At 37.5% G+C, this 22,034-nt stretch overlaps 1 protein-coding gene and 1 non-coding gene across 3 annotated transcripts in view; one reads left to right on the top strand and one right to left on the bottom strand.

Moving 5' to 3' along the window:
* SPATS2 (spermatogenesis associated serine rich 2) overlaps positions 1–22,034 on the bottom strand; it is a 136,817-nt gene that overhangs the window by 43,701 nt on the left and 71,082 nt on the right. The window lies entirely within an intron of this gene.
* Positions 14,577–14,683, top strand: LOC113258118 (U6 spliceosomal RNA). The gene has a single exon (XR_003317132.1). It is a non-coding gene; the product is annotated as a U6 spliceosomal RNA (small nuclear RNA).

Here is a 22,034-nt window from a genome sequence, read left to right as displayed (position 1 = left end):
CCGCCAGGAGGCAATGATATTGATTTTAATGCTCAACCTCTTCTGTCTCAATGCCATCTTCCATTAGTTTGGAATTAGTTCTCCCACATATGAAATTAAATGCATAGCTTAAAAAAAATTCTTTCTTACTCCTTCTTGTCCTTCAGAGTCTCAGGAATTCTACCAGCTTTTCCAGGGAAAAAAAACTCAATTTCATAAATTAAAAAAATTAAAGCATTTGAGAACTATGATTTTTTAAAAAGAACACACATAAATCCTCAATTACTAAGATCACTACACATTCTTTGCTGATTCTAGATCATCTCTGAACTAATGTCTTACTTACAATATCTTGTATATAGTTCCAGAGATTACATGAATTCAAATAGTTACTTTAAAAAATTATGAAGCCACATGATGATTATTTTGATATCTATTTACAGCCAACTTGCAAACTAATTTTTAATGGAATGGGGCACTAAAATAGAATAAAAATTAAATATGTAGTTAAATCTTTATTTCCAAGTAGCGAGAAAGACTCTCAAGAGTTTTATGTTTCTACTTGCTAATCTCTCCCTGCTTTTAGGGAAAGGTAAAAATAAATTGTGGAGCACCTGGGTGGCGCAGTTGGTTGGGAGCTGATTCTTGGTTTCAGCTCAGGTCATGATCTCAGGGTTGCAGGACTGAGCCCTATATGGGGCTCCGCGCTTAGCATGGAGTCTGCTTGAGAGCTTCTCCCTTCCCATCTTCCCCTCCCACTCATGCTGTCTCTTTCTCTCTCTCTCTCAAATAAATAAAATCTTTAAAAGAAAAAAAATAAATTGTGATGTGGTTAAAAGATGAACAGCCAGTAAAAACAGGAGAAAAAAGAGAAAGCAAGGATTCTGGATAATCTAAAAACCAGAAAATCAGTCTGCAAATGAATCAAGTCTTATAAAATGCCTCTGTGTGAGCTGGTCACTTGAGTCTAAAGAAAAACACAGTTTTAGCTACCAAGGGCCTATTTTCTGGGGCGCTTGGGTGGCTCAGTCGGGTAAGTGTCTGCCTTCTGCTCGGGTCATGATCCCAGGGTCCTCGGACTGAGTCCTGCAGCAGGTTCCCTGCTCAGCGGGGAGCCTGCTTCTCCCTCTGCCTGCCACTTCCCCTGCTTGTGCTCTCACTCTGTCAAATAAATAAATAAAGTTAAAATAAAAAGGGGGGGCCTATTTTCTGTCTCTCTTACAAGTCAAACCCTCATTTTTAGATTTCAATAAAATTTCTCTACTCAATGAGATTGTTAATTCCTGTATATTATACAATATATGCCATAGTTCTGGACTTAGGATGGATTGGGTTAACTGAATGTACCATTAAAAAAAAAAATTAGATCCTACTCCTCACTGTCCTTCAGATTCTCAAGAATTCTACCAGCTTGGGGTGCCTGGGTGGCTCAGTCAGTTAAGTGTCTGCCTTCGGAGTCAGTTAAGTGTCTGCCTTCGGCTCAGGTCATGATCCCAGGGTCCTGGGATGGAGTCCCACATGGGGCTCGCTGCTCAGCGGGGAGTCTGCTTCTCCCTTTCCCTCCACCTGCCACTCCCCCCGGCTTGTGCTCTCTCTCTGTCAAATAAATAAATAAAATCTTAAAAAAAAAAAAAAGAATTCTAGCAGCTATTTTAGGAAAGAAACTCAATTCCAATAAGTCAATGAAATTAAAATATTAAAGAACTATGATACTTACAAGGCAAACAAATCTTTAATTACTAAGCTCAGTATAGACTAGCTGGTAGAATTCCTGAGAATCCGGAGAGTGAGGAGAAGGAAATAATTTTTTAAACAGTGTGTTTCATTTCATATGTAGAACTAATTTCAATTAGATCTGAGAGATATTCTTTTGTCATTGGATGTTTCTTCTAGCACTGTAAACCAGTGAATATCTTCCTTTTCCAGCCCATCTCAATCTCTGTGCTTCAAAGTACAGAAATGAACAGGTAATCCTAATTGCATAATCTATCTCTAACAAAACAAACCTGTCTCATAAAACCACACAGCACTTCAAAATCTGTCACTCTATTCATTAGCCTTCATGCAAGTAAGAATTAAATCTGTCTGCTTCTTCTTTCTTAAAACTGGAAAAATTATGTATCAGTTATCTACTATGATTACAAATATTTCTATTTCCAAATAATTGTTACAATTACCACAATGCAGATACTAGCTTTTAAGTGTTACACTTGTGAAGGTAAGACATACATTAACTAAAACACACTTAAGCTCATTTTGTCCTAATAAAACATTTTTTTAAAAAAATTTTTTACTGTGGGGGTGCCTGGGTGGTTCAGTGGATTAAGCATCCAACTCTTTTTTTTTTTTTTTTAAGATTTTATTTATTTATTCGACAGAGAGAGAGACAGCCAGCAAGAGAGGGAACACAAGCAGGGGGAGTGGGAGAGGAAGAAGCAGGCTAATAGCGGAAGAGCCTGACGTGGGGCTCGATCCCAGAACTCCGGGATCACGCCCTGAGCCGAAGGCAAACGCTTAACCTCTGTGTCACCCAGGCGCCCCAAGCATCCAACTCTTGATTTCGGCTCAGGTCATGATCTCAGGGTTGTGAGATCAAGCCCACATCAGGCTCCACATTCAGCACAGAGTCTGCTTGAGATTCTCTCTCCTCTCCCCATGCCCTCTCCCCCACCTGCAGTCACTCTCTCTCAAATAAATAAATAAATCTTAGAAAAAAAAGTGAAAATTTTCATTGTGAAATATAACACATTTATAGTGCGCACACACACATAAAGTATCACATCTTAATAATTTATCACAAAACAAGCACTCAAATACTACTACCCAGGTTAAGAAATAAAACTGCTAGTACCCCAGAAGTCTTCCTCATATCCCCCTCTCATATTATCTCTCCCCATTCACCAAAAGGACCATCCTCCAAACTTCTTTTCTTCATAGCTGATACCACTGAAGGAGATATACCTAAATATTATGGTATGGTTTTACTTTTATCTTATTATAAAAGGAATAATTCTGTACGTATTTTATTTCTGGTGCATGGATTGTTTTGCTCAACACTGCGTAAGATTCATGCATATTTTTGCAAGTAAATGTAGTTTGTCCATTTTCCTTGAATAACATTTCATTGTATGATTACGTCATTGTTTATTCTGCTACACAACTGATGGACAAACAGTTGGGCTTTCTGCTAGACAAATGATGGACAATTGGGTTGCTTCTAGTTTTTGGCCAACATAAACAATGCTGTTTTGAATATTCTTGTACAAAGCTCCTGGTGTACCTGGGAATGCATTTCTATTGAATACTCAAGAACAGAACTAAGTCATAGGTATGCATATCTTCAATTCTAGTACATATGTCCAACAGCTTCTCAAAGTAGTTGTACCAATTTAAACCTTCCACTAGCAGTTTTTGAAAGTTTCTATTACTCCATATACTCACACTTTTGGTATTGTTAATCATTTCAATTTTAGCCATTCCAGTGCAAGAGTAATAGTATCTCATTGTTTCAATTTGCATTTCGCTTATTTGTAAAGAGACTGAGTGCCTTTACAGTATGTTATTAACCGTTATTCTCTTTCCTACTCTTGCCCAGTTTTTGGAGGGAGAATTGTCTTTTCCTTATTATCTGTAGTCGTTCTCTATCATTTAAACATGATACAAATTTCTTCGCCCATTCCGTGCCTTGCCTGTTAACTCTCTTAACTGTGACTTTTGATAAAGAGAAGTTCTTAATTTTTTAAAAAGATTTTATTTATTTATTTGTCAGAGAGAGAGAACATGCGCACGTGCACACAAGCAGGGGGAGCGGCAGGGAGAGGGAGAAGTACACTCCCCTCTGAGCAGCGAGCCCCATGTGGGACTCCATCCCAGATCCTGGGATCATGACCTGAGCTGAAGGCAGATGCTTAACTGACTGAGCACCCAGGCGTCCCTAGTTCTTAATTTTAATGTATTACTGCACTGACACTAATTCTTCTCCTTTATGATCAGTGCTTTTTATGTCTACCAAAATCTCTTTCCCTGAGATGATGTCAGAAACTTGCTTCAAAATAATCCACTGGGGGTGGATTAAAGTATAGACAAAAAAGAATGGCCATGTGTTGTTAATTATTGGACTTGAGTTATGAGTATTTGGGAGTCCATTGTATTATTCCATTTTTCATAAGCTTAAAATTTTCAATAACAAGTTAAAAAAATAAACGTTATTAAAAACTCCTGGAATTTTTAAGTGATTATAGCAAGGTTGCAGGATACAAGGCTAATATAAAAAAAAGTCAATCACTTTCCCATATAAAAACAACAAAGAAGTGTTTTGAATTTGAAATGAAAAACACAATACCATTTACATTAGCACCCCCAAAATGAAATACCTACATGTAAATCTAACAAAATATGCATAAGACCTATATGAGTAAAACTATAAAACTCTAAGAAAAAAAAGGAAAGCACTAAATAAATGAGAGACATTCTATGTTTGTAGATTGAAAGACTCAATATTGTCAAGATGTCAGTTCCTCCCAACTTAGTCTATAGAGTAAATGCAATCCCAACCAAAATTCCACCAACTTATTTTTGGATATCAACAAAGTGATTCAAAAATATATATGGAAAGGCAAAAGACACAGAATAGTCAATACAATATTGAAGGAGAACAATGTTGAACTGACACTACATGAATTCGAGACACATTATAGAGCTACAGTAATCAAGGCAGTGTAGTATTGGTGAAAAAAACAGACAAAAAAATCAATGGGACAGAACAGAAAGCCCAGAAATAGACTGACACATATTTAAGGCAACTGATCTTTGACAAAGGAACAAAGGCAATACAACGGATGTAAGAAAGTCTTTACGACAATGGTGCTAGAACCACCAGACATCCACATGCAAAAAATGAATCGAGATACAGACTTTACATCCTTCACAAAAATTAACACCAAATGGATCACAGACCTAAGTGTAAACTGCAAAACTATATCTTGGAAGATAACATAGGATAAAATCTAGATAACCTTGGGTTTTATAATGACTTTTTAGATGTAACACCAAAGGCACAATCCATGAAAGGAAGACTTGATAAGCTGGATTTCATTAAAATTAAAACTGCCTGCTCTGTAAAAGACACTGTCAAGAGAATGAAAAGACAAGCCACAGACTAGGAGAAAATATTTCCAAAAGACATCTGATAAAGGACTATTACTCAATATATACAAAGAGCTCTTTTTTTTTTTTTTTTTAAGATTTTATTTATTTGCGCCTGGGTGGCGGTCGTTAAGCGTCTGCCTTTGGCTCATGGCGTGATCCCAGCGTTCTCAGATCGAGTCCCACATCAGGCTCCTCCGCTAGGAGCCTGCTTCTTCCTCTCCCACTCCCCCTGCTTGTGTTCCCTCTGTCGCTGGCTGTCTCTGTCAAATAAATAAATAAAATCTTTAAGGGGCGCCTGGGTGGCACAGCGGTTAAGCGTCTGCCTTCGGCTCAGGGCGTGATCCCGGCGTTGTGGGATCGAGCCCCACATCAGGCTCCTCCGCTGTGAGCCTGCTTCTTCCTCTCCCACTCCCCCTGCTTGTGTTCCCTCTCTCGCTGGCTGTCTCTGTCTCTGTCGAATAAATAAATAAATAAATCTTTAAAAAAAAATTTTTTTTTATTTATTTAACCGCTGTGCCACCCAGGCGCCCCCAAAGAATTCTTGAAATTCAACAATAAGAAACAACACAATTTAAAATGGGCCTAAGATCTTAACAGACATCTCACCAAAGAAGAGTACAGAGATGGCAAACAAGCATATAAAAATATGCTTCACGTCATATGTCGTGAAGGAAATGTAAATTAAAACAATCGGGGCGCCTGGGTGGCTCAGTCGTTAAGCATCTGCCTTTGGCTCAGGGCGTGATCCCGGGGTCCTGGGATCGAGCCCCACATCAGGCTCCTCTGCTGGGGCCTGCTTCTTCCTCTCCCACTCCCCCTGCCTGTGTTCCCTCTCTCGCTGGCTGTCTCTCTCTCTGTCAAATAAATAAATAAAATATTTTTTAAAAAATTAAAAAAAAAAAACAATGAAATACCACTACACATCTCTTAGAATGGCCCACATCCAGAACACTGACAACACTAACTGCTAGCAAGGATGTGGAACAACAGAAACTCTCATCCATTGCTGGTAAAAAAGCAAAATGGTACAGGCACTTTGGAAGACAGTTCAGCAGTTTCTTACAGAACTTACCATGAGATCCAGCAATCACTCTTTTTGGTATTTACACAAAGGAGATGAAAATTTATGCCCACACAAAAACCTGCACATGGATGTTTATATCAACTCTCTATCTATCTATCTATCTATCTATCTATCTTTTATTATTATTATGTTCAGTTAGCCCCTGTATAGGACATCATTAGTTTTTGATGTAGTGTTCAACGATTCATTAGTTGCATATAACACCCAGTGCTCATCATAACACATGCCCTCCTTAATACCCATATCAACTCTATTTATAACTGCCAAAAATTGGAACCAACTAAGATGTCCTTCAGTAGATGAATGGATACATATACTGTGGTACATCCATACAATGGAATGCTATTCAGTGCTAAAAAGAAACTAGCTAACAAGCCATGAAAAGACATAGAGGAAACTTAAATGCTTATTACTAATTGAAAGAAGTCAATGTGAAAAGGCTACATACTGTATGATTCCAGCTATATGACATTCTGGAAAAGGCAAAACTATAGCAACAGTAAAAGGTAGTTGCCAGGGGTTAAACGGACTGAAAGATTAATAAGCAGAGCAGAGAGGATTTTTAGAGAAGTGAAACTACTCTGTATGATACTATAATAGTGGATACATGTCATTAAACATTTGTCCAAATCCAAAAAACGTACAACACCAAGAGAGAATCCTAATGTAAACTATAGACTTTGGGTGATAATAATGTGTCAATGTAGGTTTACCCATTGTAGCAAATGTGTCACTCTGGTGGAGGATATGGATAATGGGGGAGGCTACCTATGTTTGGGGGTAGGAGATATATAGGAAATCTGTACCTTCTCCTCCACTTTGCTGTAAACCTAAAACTGCTCTTAAAAACAAACTCCATTGAGACATTTTAAAAATGCTATTAAGGAAAAAAGGTTTAAAAAGAAAGAATCCTTCCTTCTCTGAGGTCTTAAAGATATTCTTCTAAATTATCCTTTATAAGCATTATTATTTTACCTTTCACATTTAGGTCTATAACCTAAACCGTGAATTGCTTTACAGGTATGAAGTAAAGGAAAGAGTTATTTTTTTCCATATGGATTTCAAAGTGAAAAAAGATCACCTTTTCCTCAAAGCTCTGCAGTATTACCTTTTAGGTAAATAAAATCTCCATACATGAATAGCTCTGTTTCTGGCCTCTCTGTTTCATTTGTCTGTATTTCTGTCTTATGGTAATACCATATTGTCTTCATTAGTGTAGCTTTACGATAACTCTTGGTATCGAATTCAACGAGTTTACTGACCATGTTGTTAAGAATTCTTCAGCTATTCTTGGATCTTTGCATTATCATATACATTTCAGAATCACTTTGTCAATTTGCACAAAAAATAACATTGGTTGGGGGGGGTGCCTGGCTGGCTCGGTCAGAAAATCATGCAACTCTTGATCTTGGGGTTGTGAGTCTGAGCCCCACGTTGGGTGTAGAGATTACTAAAAAAAAAAAAAAAAATCAATAAACTTAAAAAAATAATGTTGGGGGTTTTTATGAGGATTGCATTAAATCTATAAATCCATTTCGGAGGACAGTTGTCTTCAAAATATTGAGTCTTCCAATCCATGAATATGGTATACCCTTTGATTTAAGTGTTCTTTCATTTCTTCCAATGATGCTTTATCATTTTTTAATAGTGTTGTTACCTATATTTCATTGAATTTATTTCTATGTTATATTTTTGGTATAATTGTAAATGGCATCTGTTTTTAAATTTCATTTTCTTTTTTTTTTAATTTTTTATTTATTTTTATTTTTTTTTAAGATTTTATTTATTTATTTGACAGAGATAGAGACAGCCAGCGAGAGAGGGAACACAAGCAGGGGGAGTGGGAGAGGAAGAAGCAGGCTCATATCAGAGGAGCCTGATGTGGGGCTCGATCCCACAACACCGGGATCACACCCTGAGCCGAAGGCAGACGCTCAACCGCTGTGCCACCCAGGCGCCCCTAAATTTCATTTTCTAATGACTTACTGCTGGTATAAGTGTGACTGATTTTTGTAGAATGATTTTATATCCAGCGACATTGTTAAAATCACTAATTCTAATAGTTTACATTTTGTGGGCTTTCTATGTAGGGCATCTACAAAAACCATACGGCAAACATCAACGTAATGGTGAATGCTAAGACCTTTTCCTTTGAGACCAGAAAACAAGACCAAAATGTTTGCTTCATCACTTTTTTCCCCCTCCCAACCTTACTGAGAAATTGACAAATATAATTATATATAATTAAAGTGTACAATGTAATGAGCTGCTATACATATCTATTGTTGGAATAATGACCAAGACCAAAACAATTAACACATTCATCACCTCACATAGTTAACTCTTCTGCTTTATTACCTCTAGACAACTGGAGAACTAACAACTACGATAAAGCAAGGAAAAGGGAGAGATATCATAAATATTAGAGTCCCACTATTCAAGAATCATTTTATTTCCTCTCTTCTACATTTTTGGGAGGATTTGATTTTCTGTTTTTTTTCCTAACTTACTTAGAACTTAGCTCACTCATTGGTAGCCTATCTTCTTTTTCTTGTACATACATTTAAAGCTAAAAAACTTTAAAAATCCCTCTAGGGGCGCCTGGGTGGCACCGCGGTTAAGCGTCTGCCTTCGGCTCAGGGCGTGATCCTGGCGTTATGGGATCGAGCCCCACATCAGGCTGCTCCGATATGAGCCTGCTTCTTCCTCTCCCACTCCACCTGTTTGTGTTCCCTCTCTCGCTGGCTGTCTCTATCTCTGTCAAGTAAATAAATAAAATCTTTAAAAAAAAAATAAAAAATAAAAATCCCTCTAAACATGGTTTTAGCTGCATGTTATAAGTTCTTTGTATAAATTTCTATTATTGTTCTATTTAAAATATTTTCTAATTTCTATTTTGATTTTTTTTTTATCCAACTGTTATTTAGATGTATATTTTGTCATACCTAAATATTTGGAGACTTTCTAATTAACTTTTGGATAACTAGCTTAAGTTCACTATGGTCAAATAACAATCTGTATGATTTTAATTCTCTAAAAATGGTGGTAATTTGCTGTATGGCCCAGTATGTGCTTAATTTTTGAAAATGTTCTAGATGCACTTAAGAAGTAATAAACAGGGGTGTCTGGGTGGCTCAGTCAGTTGAGTGTCCAACTCTTGATCTCAGTTCAGGTCTTGATCTCATGGTCTTGAGTTCAAGCCCTGCATTGGGCTCCATGCTGGGCAGTAGCTTACTTTAAAAAAAACAAACAAAAAAAGAAGAAATAAATAAATAAATAAATAAATAAATAAATAAATAAATAAATAAATAAAAAATATATATATAGACTTAGTTGTTAGGATATACTGTTCTAATTATGACAATTATATCACATTTGCTGGTCATATCATTCAAGTATTTTATATCCTTATTAATTCCTCATCTAATTGCTTTATCAGTTACTAAGACAGCTGTATTAAAATCTCCTACTATAATTATATATTTCTCTCCTTTTACTTCTGTCAATCTTTGTTTTAAACCCGTTATTAGAAGAGTGCCTGGGTGGCTCAGTCCGTTAAGCATCTGCCTTAGGCTAGGGTCTTGATCTCAGGGTCCTGGGATCAAGCCCTATATCAGGCTCCCTGCTCCACAGAGAGTCGGCTTCTCCCTCCCCCTGCCTGTACTCTCTCTCTCAAATAAATAAAAATTTTTAAAAATCTAAATCTATCATTAAAATTATTTTTGTTAAATTAAATGGTTTATCATTATGAAGTGCCCCTCCTTTATCCCTAATCATGCTTTTTTGCCTTAAAGTCTACTTTGCTGAATATTAATATATCCACATTCAGAACAGTTTTCTTTTGTTTAGTCTCTCTCTTTTTTTATTCTGGTAAAAAAAAAAAAAAGCACAGCATAAAACTTACCATCTTAACCATTTCTAAGTGTATATAGTTCAGTCGTGTTTAGTCACATTATTATACAACTACTCTCCAGAACTTTTTCATCTTACAAAATTAAAACTCTGTATCTATTAAACAACAACTCCCCATAGCCCATTATACCCCATAACACCCAACTCCTAACAATCACCATTCTACTTTCTGTGACTTTGACTACTGAAGATACCTTCTGTAAGTGGAATCCGATATTTGTATTTTTATGACTAGCTTATTTCACTTAGCATAATGTTCTTCAGGTTTATCCATGTTGCAGCATGTAGTGACTATTTTTTTAATTTAATAGCTTCCCTGGAGATTATAACATCTATTTTTGACTTGCAAAATTCTACTATTAATTGGCAGTTTTACCCCTCTTCCTTGATAAAGCAAGGGAGCTTATGTCCCTCCTAACTTATAAGCCATGACCACCATGCATGCTAATTCTCCGTGTTTTTTAAAAGTTATTTATTTGAGAGTGAGAGAGAGAGAGAGAGAGAGAGTCAGCGGAGGGGCAGAGGGAGAGAATCTTCAAGTAGACTCTGCACTGAGCAGGGAGCCCAACAAGACATGGGGCTTGATCTCACAGCCCATGAGTTCATGACTTGAGCCGAAACCAAGAGTTGGACACTCACTCAACTAAGCTACCCAGGCACCCCATCATTCTCTTTTTGTGTGTGGGTTTGTTTTTTTTTAATGAAAGATGTATTTTTTAATTTATTTTTGCGAGAGAGAGAAAGCGAGCACAAGCAGGGGGAGGGGCAGAGGGAGAGGGAGAAGCTGACTCCTGTTGAGCAGGGAGACCGATGCAGGACTTGATCCCAGGACCCTGGCATCATGACCTGAGCCGAAGGCAGATGCTTAACCGACTGAGCCACCCAGGCGTCCTCTCTATGTGTTTTCAAATCCTAATAAAACATTCTTTTTTTTTTTTTTTAAGATTTTATTTATTTATTTATTTATTTGACAGAGAGAGAGACAGCCAGCGAGAGAGGGAACACAGCAGGGGGAGTGGGAGAGGAAGAAGCAGGCTCCCAGCGGAGGAGCCTGATGTGGGGCTTGATACCAGAACGCCAGGATCACGCCCTGAGCCGAAGGCAGACGCTTAACCGCTGTGCCACCCAGGCGCCCCCTAATAAAACATTCCTATTGTTTTATACAATCAATATTCATTTAGACTTGACCATGTATTTGCGGTTTGCTTTGCTATTCATGCCTTCTTGCATCTCCAACCGTCCAAGTGGGTCATCTTTCTTCTGTATTCGGAATACCTTTAGGATTTTTTCAGTGGGGTTCCAATGGTGATGACTTCTTTTTGGTTTTATTTTTGTGTTTTGTTGTTTTTTAAAATTGTGCTTATTTCTGCTTCATTCTAGAAGGATATTTTCACTGTATATGATGTATGTAGAATTGCAGACTAGCAGTTATTTTTATTCAGACCTTTAAAGATATCACCCTACTGTCCTCTGACCTCTATTGTTCCTGTTGAGAAGTTAGCTCTAAGTCTGTGATCCTTCCAAAAAAAAATTTTTTTTTAAGATTTTATTTATTTACCTGACAGAGAGCACAAGCGGGGGGAACGGCAAAGGGAGAGGGAGAAGCAGGCTCACCGCTGAGAAGGGAGCCCAATGCGGGGCTCGATCGTAGGACCCCAGGATCATCACCTGAGCCGAAGGCAGATGCTTAACCAACTGACCGACCCAGGCACCCTCAAAATTGTACATTTTCTTCCTCTGGCTGCTATATTTTCTTTGTTTCCTAGAAATTTTACTATGATGTTATGAGGTGTGGATTTCTTTATATTTATTCTGCTTGTGATTTGTAGTACTTCCTGAATCTGTGGCTTGATGGTTTTCATGAATTTTGGGAAGTTATCAACAGTATCTCCTCAAATACTCTTCCTTATTCTTTTTCTTCTGGAGTTCCCATTACACGTATGACATACCTAATCTCTGTTGCCTCTAGGTCTTTCACCTCCTTTTCTGTATTTCCTAATCTTTTGAATTTCCATGCATGATTTAGTTTCTTCTAATTTATAATGCAGTTCACTGATTCTTCTCAGATACTATCAATCTGTTTTCATTTTATTTTTTTAAAGATTTTATTTATTTGTTTATTTGAGAGAGAGAGAATGAGCATAAGCAGGGGGAGGGGCAGAGGGAGAGGGAGAGGGAGAAGCAGACTCCCTGCTGAGCAAGGAGCCCAATTCAGGGCTCAATCCCAGGACCCCAGGATCAAGACCAGAGCCAAAGGTAGATGCTTAACCAACTGAGCCACCAAGGTGCCCCTGTTTTTAAAACCATACATTGAGTTCATAGTTTCAATTACTGCATTTTTCTGGTCTAATATATGCATTACAAAATAGTTTGCCAGTTATCTGTTGAATTTCCCCACGTTGTCTTTATTTCCTTGAACCTTTTAAGAATATTTTATTTTTTTATTTTTATTTTTTGAAGAGTAGTTATTTTAAATGTGGTAACTTCAATATTTTGATCTCCTGTATATTTGTTCTACTATCTAATGTTTCTTGTTCCATATTCTTATTGTTTCATCCCCTCAGGTTTCTTTTTCTTTTTTTTAACATTTTATTTATTTATTTGACAGAGAGAGACAGCGAGAGAGGGAATACAAGCAAGGGAGTGGGAGAGGGAGAAGAAGGCTCCCTAGAGCAGGGAGCCTGATGCGGGGCTCGATCCCAAGACCCTGGGATCATGACCTGAGCAGAAGGCAGACACTTAATGGCTGAGCCACCCAGGCGCCCCTCCCCTCAGGTTTCTAATTATTTTTTCATTGTGTACTAAATAACCTATTTAAAAAACTGATAATGAGAGTAATCTGTGAAGATTTCCAAAGAGAATCTGTTTACTTGTCCCAGGGCCCATATGTTACCTCAAACTAATTTCAGGTACTGAAATAATTTGAAACTAAGTTGCAATTCCTACAAAGGCAAGTCTTTTTCCACTCATCTTTACTACTAGGACTCAGTTTCTTGGGATCCTACCGCAGAGCAAGGAGGGATGGTCACTAGTCCCCACTCATACACCAGAAGGCCCTGGACATCAATCACTGTCTTCCTGGCTCCAGGAATTTGTCACCATTCAGCTTTTCAGCTGCTCTATCCTATTTGCTTCACCCAAGTAATTGCCTGTCTATGTTATTCTCCCTTCAAAATGTTTACCTTCCCTATCTTTGGTCTAACGGATTCTTGCATGCACCAAACAAACCCTTCTGGACTAATTTTCAAAACAATACACATTTGAAAAACGTGGGGGGATTTTTTTTTTTTTTTGTAGTAAGCAGATAAATGAGTAGTAAAGAAACAACTTAAACTGGTTCTAAGAATAACCTATTTTTTTAATTGTCCGGAGTAGAAAAATAAGCCACATTTACTTACTTGTTTCCCAACTTATATTAGATATTTTAGATACATTAGATATTTTACCCCTAAAAGAAAAAAGAGAGAAATATATGGCCTATTATTTCCAGTTACCTTTTGTAGAACAGTCAGCTAGAGCCTAAAATAAAATATCCTCTTTATTGAATTTCTAAAAAGAGATGACATTAAAAAAGTCTATTTAGAGTGAGTAAATGACTTTCAACAAAAAGAATGTGGTTGAGAACAATGAACCTAAAAGGCCCAAAGACTTGCTTTGGTTCTGTATTAATTTCCCATGGCTGTTACAATAAATTACCACAAACTTGGTAGCTCAAACAACAGACATTTATTCTGTCATAGTTCTAAAGCCTAGAAGTCCAAAACCAGTATCGCTGGGCTGAAATCAAGGTAACAGCAAGGCCACACTCCCTCTACGAGCTCTAGAGGAGAATCTGTTCCTTGCCTTTTCCACTTGCTGGTAGGTGTAGGCATTCCTTGGCTTGCCACATCACTCCAATCTCTGCCCTCATCGTTACATAACGCCCTCTCTTCTATCTGAAACCTTCTTCTGCCTCCCCCTTACAAGGATACTTGTGACTGCCATCTAGGGCTCACCTGGATGATCCAGGATAACCTCCCCATCTGAAGATGGTGACAGATGGTAGCTACACCTGTGGTGAACATATAGCATTATATATAGTTTTCAAATCACTATGTTGTACACCTGAAACTAATGGAACAATGTGTGTCAACTATACTTCAATTAAAAAATTTAATTTTAAAAAAGAAAAAATCTGACGTATTTTTAAAATTATAAACTAACATCATTTGTTTCTAGACAATCTACAGCGTATCAAGGTAATGAGCTAGTTGTTGGAAAAACATACAAGAATAAAACCCAATTATTATCCCAGCAGGCTCAGAGTCTAATAGGAAAAGAAAGACAGGCATACAGTGAATGTTTGTAGGTATCACTGATGAAGTGGGACGTACAAAGAATAGAGGTTAGTTCTGACAGTTATTAAGGTTCCTTTAAATTTAAAAATTCTATGACTTTATAAAAACAGTTTGTAGCGCTCACGTCGGTAGCACATATACTAAAATTGGAATGGTACAGAGAAGATTGGCATGGCCCCCACACAAGGATGACATGCAAATTCATGAAGTGTTCCACAAAAAAGGGTTTTTTAAATTAAAATTTAAAAATAAAAACAGGTTGTAGCTCTTCTCTTTCAAAGGAAGTCCTCACATCCATTAGGATAGCTATTGAAAAAGCAAACAAAACAACAAGTGTTGGGGAAGATGTAAACAAGCTAGAACCCTGTGTACTGCTGGTGGGGACATAAAATGGTACATCTGCTACCAAAAACAAAATGGCAGTTCTCACAAAATTAAACAGAATTACCATTAATCCGGCAATTCCACTCTTGGCTATAAACCCAAAAGAAGTGAGAGCAGGGATTTCAAAAGGTTATCTGCGCACCCATGTTCACAGCAGTATTATTTACAATATTCAGAAAGTGGAAACAACCCAAGTGCCCATCCACAGATAAATAAACAAAATGTGATAATACATACAATGGAACGTTATTCAGCTTTAAAAAGGAAGGAAATTCTGACATGGATTCACAACATGGATTAACTCTGAACACATTATCCTTCGTGAAACAAGACAGTCATAAAAGACAAATACTATATGATTCCACTTGTATGAGTTATCAAGAGTAGTCAAATTCAGAGAAACAGAAAACAGAAGGTAGGATGGGAGTTTCCAGGGATCAGGATAAGGGAGAGTAGGGAGTTATTGGATACAGAGTTTCTGTTTTGTGAAATGAAAAAAAGTTGGGGAGGGCGGAAGAAAGGAAGAGAGAAACATTTAGGTAGATCCATACGAAACAAAAAGTAGTGAAGCAATTAAGCAATAGCACAGTACTGAGACAGAGAAACTAGTCGTGCATGATCAGCTATGTAATTTAAGTCAGCTATTTTAATGTTTCAGAGGTTTAAAGATCAGACGTGAAGGTGTTTTGTAGCTGAATAGTTTCACAAGTGGGAAAAGAGGAAGAGAGAGAACTAAAGTTAAGTGCAAAATGAAGTCAACAAAAAAAGGACAATACTTGTGAACTTGCCCTTATCATTATAACTTCATAAATATTGTTAGACACTTACAGGCAAACACGGTTTTTATGTCTAGAAAAATATTAGCAAATCTGTTTTTTTTTTTAGAGTCTGTGTACCATCCCCAGAGATAGTGATTAAAAAATAATATATATTTTTTTAAATTTCCACGATGATTCTGAGATACAGTCAAGTTTGAGAGAAAGATATTACTTGACCCAAAGCAGGGCTCCTAAAATTTTAAAAATTACAATCGTTTGGTCTCATCCTTCTCTAGTTTCTTTTTTTTTTTTTTCTTTTTTTTTTTTTTTAAAGATTTTATTTATTTATTTGACACAGAGACAGCCAGCGAGAGAGGGAACACAAGCAGGGGGAGTGGGAGAGGAAGAAGCAGGCTCCCAGCGGAGGAGCCCGATGTGGGACTCGATCCCGGAACGCCGGGATCACGCCCTGAGCTGAAGGCAGACGCTTAACGACTGCGCTACCCAGGCGCCCCCTTCTCTAGTTTCTAAAGACTATTTAGAGAGAAAATTAGGATCATTAGTGTCTGTGGGAATCAGAACTAAACCTATTCACAACCTTGGATTACCCCCAGAACTGGTTTCCTTTTATCTAGTGCTAAATTCAGACATCAGTCAGGAAAAGGTAAAAAGTTGTAAGTAATTACCCCGCTATAAATTTATATCATGAACCTAATAGGTTCCCAAATATCTGCTATGGGTTCTACTCAAAAGTTCTCTTATTTGATTTTCAACAGTGGGGTGCCCGACAAACAGTTCAAGTAATCCAAGGGTAAGGCCCACAAGAGATTTTTTGGCAGAAGCATTTTTCCCTATTAACTAGTAAGCCACATGAACCAGTAGGCTACTTAATGTCTAAAGACCTGCCCCCTGTAGTCACTATTTAATTCAGACCTATTCAAACCACCAGGTATAAAGTACTAGTTGTTTTTATTGTTTTAATTTCTAATCTTTGAGGACAAGTGCTTTATAAAAACAATAAAACTGGGCTTGAGGGTGGTGGGAAGAAGTTGGGCAAGTCCTCTCCTTAAAACACAAGTATTAAACTGAACAAAACTGTCAAAAACAACCATCTCAGGGCTCTGGAAATCAATCAAAGGCCACAACAAATTATTGAGAAACTGCTAAAGCCTTAAGTAAGAACAATGAAGTCTCTACCCTTCTTGCCTAGGTCTGCTCCCATTCATATCTCCAGCTCCGTGGAGAACAAGAGCTTTACCAGGGCAGGGCTAGCCATAAAAATCAGCAGCTTTATTGCCAAAGAAGGCTAACTAGAGAGGAGGGCAAAACTCCATAGCTCTCTCAGCTCAAGTGGAGAACTCAGAAAAAAATTTTTTTAAACTTGCTGCTTCGCTAGCCTGAAGTTGGAGTCTTGGTTAGGTGAGTGATAAACGAATAGGAAATTTAAAGGGAAATCCTGGAAATGAAAGAACCATAGAAAAGCTAGATGAGTTCTCTACACATCCCTAGCTAAATGAGAAACTATGCACATGCACGGGGAAACCCAAGAGGCCAGTGGAAAGTAAAAGTGAAAACAAACTTAAGAACCGCCTAAATTTTGAATGTCCTCCTCAACACACATAGTTCAATTAGCAGAGGATAAAAGCTATGCATCAGCCAGTCCAAATCACTGGCTGACCAATAAGCATTGCAGACTCAGGGACAATCCCTAAAAAGTAAAAATAAAAAATAAAAATTAGAATTTAAAAAATTGTGCAGGGGCACCTGGGTGGCTCAGCGGTTAAGCGTCTGCCTTCGGCTCAGGGCGTGATCCCGGCGTTATGGGATCGAGCCCCACATCAGGCTCTTCCACTATGAGCCTGCTTCTTCCTCTCCCACTCCCCCTGCTTGTGTTCCCTCTCTCGCTGGCTGTCTCTATCTCTGTCGAATAAATAAATAAAATCTTTTAAAAAAAATAAAATAAAAATAAAAAATAAATAAAAAATAAAAAATTGTGCAGATACACTTGTGATGTACACATGGGACAAGTAGAGAGGTAGATGCCTCAGTTTATGTCCAGGCTAATTATTTTTAAAATACCTCAAGCAAATAAGTTAAGAATCTGGAGTTAATATATTACCTTAATTATCCACTTAAAAAAAAGCCAAGAAAGAAAGAAAGATTCATACATAGGAAAAACACCAATCAATAGAAACCGCCTCTGAGTGGGTCCACAAGTTGGTGGACTTAACCAACAAAAACTTCAAAACAACTAATACAAACGTATTCGAGGAGTTAAAGGAAAATATAGTCATAGTGACTTAACAAACAGAGAATCTCAATAGAGAAATAGAAACTGTAAGGTAAAACTAAAAAGAAATTCTAATTGAAAATATAATACCCAAATGAAAAAGTCACCAGATAGGCTTAATAGCAAATTTGAGATAGCAGAAGAAAAAAACCAGTGAACTTGAAGAGAGCAACAGGAATTAATCTAAATAAAGGAAGAAGAATATGAAAAAAATTTTTTGAAGAAAAAAGAAAAATGTTCCTCAGTCACCTGTGGGATAACATTAAGCTTACCAATATATACATCACAGGATTCCTAGCAGGGGAGGAGAGAGCGAAAGGAGCAGGAAAAAAAATTTTTTTGATGAAATAATGGCAAACATTTGATGAAATTCCCAAGGAATCCATACTAAATTGCATCAAACTGCTAAAGACAAAGAGAAAATCTTGACAACAAGAAAAAATGATTCATCACAGAGGAACAACAATACGACATATTCAGTGGAAAAGCATGTTCTAAGTGCCAAACTCTATAGCCAGCAAAACAATCCTTCAGAAATGAAGATAAAGACATCCAGATTAAAAAAAAGAAAAAAAGTCTAAAAGAATCCATTCCTGTCAGACTTGTGCACAAGAAAAACTAAATCCTACCAACAGTGTAAGAGGGATCCCCTTTCTCCACATCCTCTCCAACATTTGTTGTTTCCTGCCTTGTCAATTTTTGCCATTCTAACTGGTGTAAGGTGGTATCTCAAGGTGGTTTTGATTTGAATTTCCCTGATGGCTAATGATTTTGAACATTTTTTTCATGTGTCTATTAGCCATTTGTATGTCTTCATTGGAAAAGTATCTGTTCATATCTTCTGCCCATTTTTTTATTTGATTGTTTCATGTGTATTGAGTTTGAGAAGCTCTTTGTAGATCTTGGATACTAGCCACTTTGGAAAACAGTGTGGAGGTCCCTTAAAAAGTTAAAAATTGAGGGGCACCTGGGTAGTGCAGTCGTTAAGCGTCTGCCTTCAGCTCAGGGCATGATCCTGGCGTTCCCGGATCGAGTCCCACATTGGGCTCCTCGGCTGGGAGCCTGCTTCTTCCTCTCCCTCTCCCCTGCTATGTTCCCTCTCTCGCTGGCTGTCTTTCTGTCACATAAATAAATAAAATCTTAAAAAAAAAAAAAAAAGTTAAAAATTGAGCTACCCTATGATCCAGCAATTGCACTACTGGGTATTTACCCCAAAGATACAGACACAGTGAAGAGAAGGGCCATATGCACCCCAATGTTCATAGCAGCATTGTCCACAATAGCTAAATCGTGGAAGGAGCCGAGATGCCCTTCTGTTGAATTATTAAGAAGATGGATTAAGAAGATGTGGTCCATATATACAATGGAATATTACTCAGCCATCAGAAAGAACGATTACACAACATTTGCAGCAACATGGACGGGACTGGAGGAGATTATGCTAAGTGAAATAAGTCAAGCGGAGAAAGACAATTATCATATGGTTTCACTCATTTATGGAACATAAGAAATAGGAAGATCGGTAGGAGAAGGAAGTGAAGAATGAAGGGGGGGTAAACAGAAGGGGGAATGAACCATGAGAGACTGTGGACTCTGGGAAACAAACTGAGGGCTTCAGAGGGGAAGGGGGTAGGGGATTGGGATAGGCCGGTGATGGGTATTAAGGAGGACACATATTGCATGGAGCACTGGGTGTTATACGCAAATAATGAATCATGGAACATTGCATCAAAAACTGGGATGTCGGGGCGCCTGGGTGGCACAGCGGTTAAGCGTCTGCCTTCGGCTCAGGGCGTGATCCTGGCGTTATGGGATCGAGCCCCACATCAGGCTCTTCTGCTATGAGCCTGCTTCTTTCTCTCCTACTCCCCCTGCTTGTGTTCCCTCTCTCGCTGGCTGTCTCTATCTCTGTCGAATAAATAAATAAAATCTTAAAAACAAAACAAAAAAAAACTGGGATGTACTGTATGGTGACTAATATAACAAAATAAAAACTACAAAAAAAAAAAAAAAAGAAAAGAAAAACTAAATCATTCAGGCTGAAAGGAAATAAAACCAGACAGTAACTCAAATCCAGAGGAAGGAATTAAGAGTACTCAAAATGGTAAATATTTGGGTAAATATAAAGACTACATATATTTTTTCTCTTTTCTCCAAATTTCTTCAAAAAACGTAAGATTGCTTAAAACAACAATGATAACAACATATTGTTGTGGTTATATACGGATGTGATATATATGAAATAGTAGTACAAAAGCAGGGGAGAGGAAACAAGGCTATATTGGAACAAAGCTACTATATTTTACTGGAATTAAGTCAGTATTATCCAGAAGTAGCTTGTAACAAGTTAAAGATGCATATTGCAATCCTAGAACAGCCACTAATAAAATAACTATTTAAGAAATAGTTTTTTTAAAAATCAGAGGAATTAATACACTAAGAAGTATAAAATATAAATATATAATATATAAAATACAAAAATATATTAAAAAGAAGGCAATAAAGCAGTAGAAGAGGAACCAAAAATAATATGTAGAAAACAGCAAATAGCAGGCATAAACCAAATCATGCTGATAAATACATTAACTGCTGAATGGACTAATCAAAATGTAGAGCTGTTAGACTGAATAAAAAGGCAAGATCCAACTATATGGCGTCTACGAGAGACACCTCTTAGCTCAAAACACAAACAGACTGGAAGCAAAGGATGAGGGTTTCAGCACCACCCCCCACCAAAAAAAAGAGAGGATGAAAAAGATAATTCCTGAAAACAGTAAGTATAAAAGAGCTGGGATTGCTATATTAATATCAGAAAAATTAAAACTTCAAAGACATATTCCTAGAGAGAAAGAATATTTCATAAGAAAATCAATATATCAAGAAGATAAAACAATTATAAATGTATGTATACTTAATAACAGAGTCCCAAAATATGTAAATTAAAAGCTGACAAAACAGAAAGGAAAAATACACAATTCAACAACTGTAGCTGAAGATTCACTACTTTTCTCTTAGTAAATGACAGAACAACTGAACGGCAAATTAGGATATAGATGGCTTACACCACGATCACCCAACTTGACCTAACATATAGAGAACACTCTCCCAACAACAGATCAGTACACGTTCTTTTCAAGCATACAGGGCACATTCCAGGACAAATCATATACCAGACAAATACATCACAAGAACAGAAAACTACAGACTGATATCCCTCATGAATGTAAGTTTTAAAAACTGTACCAAAATATTAGCCAACAGAAACCAGTAACATAAAAAAGGGATCGTACAATATGACCAAATGGGATTTATTTATTTATTTTATTCCTGAGAGACACAGAGAGAGAGGCAGAGGCAGAGGGAGAAGCAGGTTCCCCGAAGAGCAAGGAGCCCGATGAGGGACTCAATCCCAGGACCCTGGGATCAGAACCTGAGCCGAAGGCAGAGGCTTAACCAACAGAGCCACCCAGGTGCCCCCTCAATGGGATTTAATACCAGGAATGCAGAATTGTTTATCATCTGAAAATTAATTAATATTCTATATTAATAAAGGACAAAAATCACATGATGATATGAATAGATCGGGGTTTCCTCAGCAGCACTGACCTCTGGCCCAGGCAGTCTTTGTTGTGGAGGGCTGTTTTGTGCACTGCAGGACGTTTACCGCACCCTCGAGCTATACCCACTAGATGCCAGTAGCACCTTGCCCGCAAGTTGTGACCTACAAAAATGTCTCCACACATTGGCAAATATCCCCAAGGGGCAAAATCGTCCCTGTTTGGGGAGGACTGAAATAAATGCAGAAAAAACATTTGCCAAAAATCCCAACACCCGTTCATGTGAAAACTCAGCAAAACAGGAATAGAAAGGAACTTCCTCAAACTGATAAAGGGCATCCAGGAAAACCCTACAACTAACATCATACTTAACAGTGAGAGACTAAATGCTTCCCTCCAAGCTTTTATAAGTACTTTGTGCTTTTTTTTGTTCAACTAGATTATACATATAGATTTAGTTCAGAGAAAGTCCTAACAACTTTTGTTTCCAACTACATGTAAATCCAGGCTATATTCAAATAGAAATTTGTCAGCACTTAATGCCTATGATATGGTCAAAAATTCAAATTCATATTTTAGTAATTA

The sequence above is a fragment of the Ursus arctos genome, unplaced genomic scaffold (assembly GCF_023065955.2).
Source record: "Ursus arctos isolate Adak ecotype North America unplaced genomic scaffold, UrsArc2.0 scaffold_26, whole genome shotgun sequence".
In the NCBI taxonomy this organism is placed as follows: domain Eukaryota; kingdom Metazoa; phylum Chordata; class Mammalia; order Carnivora; family Ursidae; genus Ursus; species Ursus arctos.
Note: the sequence above shows the minus strand (reverse complement) of the source record. Positions and strands in the feature narration are given on the sequence as shown.